Source organism: Papaver somniferum, chromosome 10, assembly GCF_003573695.1.
Source record: "Papaver somniferum cultivar HN1 chromosome 10, ASM357369v1, whole genome shotgun sequence".
Lineage (NCBI taxonomy): Eukaryota > Viridiplantae > Streptophyta > Magnoliopsida > Ranunculales > Papaveraceae > Papaver > Papaver somniferum.
The window spans coordinates 101902056-101907085 of NC_039367.1; positions in this window are offsets into that span (position 1 = coordinate 101902056).

A 5030-nucleotide genomic window follows, 5' to 3' on the forward strand; every position below is an offset into this window, starting at 1 on the left:
AAAAACCAATAAATCTGGAACCTGCAAACTGACATATCCTTAAGAAACACAAGACTAACATTCATAAAAATAAATCAGAATGTATGTCATTACAAACATAACAAGTCAAAACCAAAAATCATAAAAAAAAAACACCCAACTAGTATGAAACCTAAAAAAGATGCAAAAAAAAAAAAAAAAACTGTAGTGAATCAACTTCAACATGTCAAGCCCTTTCGTGCTAGAGCAGTGAATCAAAAATCTCAAATCCAAATCGTTAGTAATGACATTAGACGATCAAATTGCAAAATCTAAACTCTACAACAACCATCTTTGGCCTGAAATAACAAAAGTTTGACACAAAAAAATGACATAACCGAATGAGTGAACTTGGCGTGAGTCGAACACGCATCATCTGACGTGGACTCAGTCATGATACCATTGCACCACAAATTCAGCTAATTTTTTTAACAAACATGTAAACTACAAGTATGACTATACTAATCCAAGAAAATGCTGTTAACAAATAGAAATTGATCCATAAAAACTAAAGACCACTACAACTACACCTGCCACAAATCACCACCACCACCACTACAACAACATACACTACCACTAGTACACCACCAAAAATAAACACAAAATCACCTAAATTATCACCAGCAAACAATTGAAACACAATCATACACAAATCATTGATTTCACCGAATCAAAATCAAAATCACAAGGTTTAAAAATTACATTGATTGTTTACCTTTCCATTTAATATTCACGTCGATTGGTATTAAATCACATCTATTTATCTTCAAAAAATCGATATTCATACCATATCACTAATTTCTCAGATCTGAAAAATAAACAAATATGTGGAGATCGAGATAGAGATGGTGATGGTGGTGAATTTGATGGTGCTGGTGTTAATTAATGGTGATTGCGTCGAAGATACAGATGATGGTGTTAGTGCTGGTGGTTTCAATGAAGATGATGGTGGTGCAGATTCAATTTTGAGATCTGAATTTAAAAAAAACTGAGTGATTTTTCTTGAAAACATTACTAATCCATCAGGGACAAAACCGAAATCAATTATATTGATAGATCTGCAGTTAATGGTGGAGGACGTGGTAGTGGCGATGGCGGCGACGGAGCTGGTGGTGGTAGTTGCACAAGTTCCCGTTGATTCATTGATCTACATAGATTTTTTAGGAGGTGGTGGTGATAGAACTGGTGGTGGTGGTGGATTTGGGGGAAGTATAATAGGTGATGATAGAACTGGTGGCGGGATTAGTGGAGGTGGCGCTGGAGTTGAGGTGGAGACGATGAAGATGAAAAATTGATCTGAAAAATGAAAAATGTTTTTCTTTAAAAACCTAATCAATATGAGGGTAAATTTGTAATGTTGCATAATCCTTAATGGACCCATGATGGGCTTTGGATAGAAAGGGGTATTTTTATTGTCTCATAAGGGTATTTGTGAAACCCATGAAAAGGAGGGACAATTATATAATTCCCACAAAGGGGAAACTCTAGAAAAGAGAACCCAAAAAAAGAAACAAAGTCACAACAGACTCAACAAAACCTATAGTACACAAGATGAGGACTTTCCAAGCTGGTGAGGAAGGTAGTTATAGTATTATATGAATTACTACCCCTCTCATCAGATTGCTTCCTCTCTTCGTCAGTTTGTCAGCGGAGAAATTTATTTCCCTAAAGCTATGCACGAATTCCATGTGAGTAAGTTTGCTTCTAATAACATTCCATCTGGTAGTTGCAAACCAAGGAATTTTTCCAGAGACAAAATCTTTGGAGTCGGACCACCTGTAGAAACTTGTTTTTAACTGCCCATTCACCTGCAAATAGAATAGCCATTACTTCTTCATAAAAGTTAGTGGCAATACCAATCCCTCTGACTCTGTTGTTAAGAATTTGTTAGAGCATAGCTTGGTTGAACTCACCAAGAGTTGGTATGCCAAGTTTGGTTGTCATATTTTAGTATCAAAACTCATCTAGAGTCGCTTGATTAAATACTAGAGTCAACTTCGTTTAGGTTGTCCTAGGAATGTTGAGACATACAAGTATTACTCCGAAGACCTAAAAAATGTGAAGAAGTAACTAACTACAACGACGACATCATCCTTCCACTTGAGGTTAGTTATATTGACTTGAACTTGTTTCATTCCCAACGTATCTTTCAAGTCATGCTATATTAAAAATGTAACATGCGAAGCTGTATATAATGAACATATTGTATACAATACTCTAGTGAAGAGACATGATCATAATAGTATGGTCATAGTATTAAGGAATTAGACTACGAAGTATAACGCTTATTTTTTGAACTTCGTAGATATGACATTAACATAATATTGTATATAGTTTTATGATTATATGTACGGGTATATGGTGAAGATTTCATCCTACGAAAACAATTTTTTACATTTGTTTAAAGGAAGTACGTTCGTGAACTTGTTTCATGAATCGAAAGGAAAATCAATAGGTTTATTGGTTCGGATATTCATTGCATATTCTTTGATGACTAATATGTGTAAGTTGGTAGAACCTATCTTAACTCAGGTTATGTATCTTGGTATAACCGATCATAATACCTAGACTTATGATTTGGTATGACCGGCCCTGGTAATTGGTGTATCCGATCCTAAGTAACCACCATGAGATGGTATGATTGATCCTTGTAATTGGTGTGACTGATTCTGGTAATTGGTGTGACCGACCATAAATGGTTGTGTGACCGATCCTTGTAATTGGTGTAACCGATCCTAGTGACCGATCACAAGTAGGTACCATGTTTAGGTAGAACCGATCCAAGTGATTAGTATAACCAATCCGAACCCATGTATGTGACTTGGAAGGACCGATCACAACTAACCATTGTGACTTGGTATGAACGATCCCATAGTAGACTTGGAAGTCTTGTAGAACCAATTCTAAACTTGTTTGGAAGTGTAGTAGAACCGATTCCAAGATGCGAATCCATGTAAATACGGAATAAGGATTTGTAGTGTAAAGATGCCAACAGACTTTGAACACGAGCAGTAACTCTTATCATTTATTGTTCAAAGATATTCCTTGGTACTCAAGGTGATCCTCTGCCGAAATAAATTAAGAATCTTTTAATTAGGTTTTTGGTTTTATATACTTTAGTTACCGGAAATTAATGTATAACTCTAGAGAATATAAATTAGTAATATGCATTTACTAATTGGAGATTTTTTATGAGAGATTTCGGAAATATTGGACAAGCGTTTATTGGAATTAGGAAAACCGAACTTGGGCATTCATCGCATATCTTGAGAATATTTTCGATTTTGGAAATTCCTTGGTTTCCGAAAATCCTTGGTCTATAAATATCTAAGTTTTCATTTCTAGCAAATATCCTAAGAGCAAGGAAAACTTCATTTCTTGTTGTTTCTGGTGGAGTCGTCTATTCAGAGAGGAAAGTATCTTAATTAGGTGAAATCTCTTACGACCTCTAGTTTAAAGACTTCCGCGGGATCAAGAAGCTCTACGAGTATCATTGGTGGGAAACTAGATAATTGCAGTGTTATTAGTTTTCGATTCGATTTGATTGACTAACGGTTGTTGAAACTTTGATTGCAACTGGTTTGTTTATTCTTGAGAATCTTCTCTTCTGATATAAGATTCGCTCAGACTAGATCAAAGTATCGACAAGATCTTTAGAACTGTTGTTAGAACTAAAGAAATCTTGTGATAATCCATTGTTAACAGACTCCGTTCTGTGTGTGATTGATCACAAGAGATTTAAGTGGTGTTGTGCAGGTATTTGAAGGCAATAGATGATTTGAAGACGAGGAAGAATTCTTATTAGTTTTCGTATCTTGTGGATTTAGTGCATAAACCTTGATCGATTGGGATCCAACTAGAATCAGTTTATCTTTGATAGATGTGATTGATTAGTTGCGCGAGATCGGCGTTCTCTATATTTCTCTTTGAGATCTATATTGAGTGAGTGCGAATCTAGACTTGACTATTTCGGTAGTTATTGGATATATTGTGTTAGAGCATTTCTCGGTTGAACCCACTAGACTTATTATGTCAAGTTAGTTGTCAATTATATTTGCCAAAATGCATTCTTTATTTAGTATACTATCGATGGTTTCAGACTAGATTAAGTCTAAGAAGTAGAATCGAACCTATTCTTGATGGATGAAGTTTGAAGACTATAAGAAGACATCAACAAGGACTTTATCAACAAAGGTATGTGGTAATTGATTTCATTTGGATTCTTTTTCAATTCTCCTTTCTAAATCTATTGAAACAAATGCTCACTCTATGGAACAATTCCTACGACGGTAAATGTACACTTATGTATATATACTCGAGGTTATTTGAGCCAAGACTTTTGTGACAATAACCTTTATCCCTGGAAAGGTTCTCATTTATAGTGAATGAGCTTACGAATTCAACGAGCCAAGAATCACTTAATTCCGAGTTATAACAATAAAGTTATGAGTGATTTATTAAAGTAACAATTATAAGTGTTGCTGTAATTGTTACAGTTCGTTAGTAGGAAACAATCCATGATCTGTTTGTGACGTTTCACGGACTGAGCCCAATTACGTGATTAGAAGCCATTTTTGGTCATGTAATTGATGTTTCCTTATCTAAGCAAGATAGCTATTACTCCAAACATATTTGATTACCATATTGAAGTGTTTGTGATTCCTTCTTAAGTTAAAATGTGATTTACTCACATAAATATAATATTTTCTAATTAATTATTTTGGCAAGAGTTGTAACTTAGGAAAGACTCACAAAATTAGGAGAGTCTTGTAAAAGGAAAATAGCTTTGCGTAGCTCCCAAGTTATTGTTCACTATAAATAAAGGGTTCGTGAGTGATACATGTTTTTATCCCCTTTGGAAAATTCGTGTAAGCTTCATAAGGTTGTTTTCCATGTCTTCTGTTCTTCGTGACCAAGAGTGAGATAAAAGTCTTTGTATTGGGGATCACAAAGCCGAGTTGGATTTAATCGTCGTGATTGATTATACAACTTGTAATATAGGTTTTTCACCT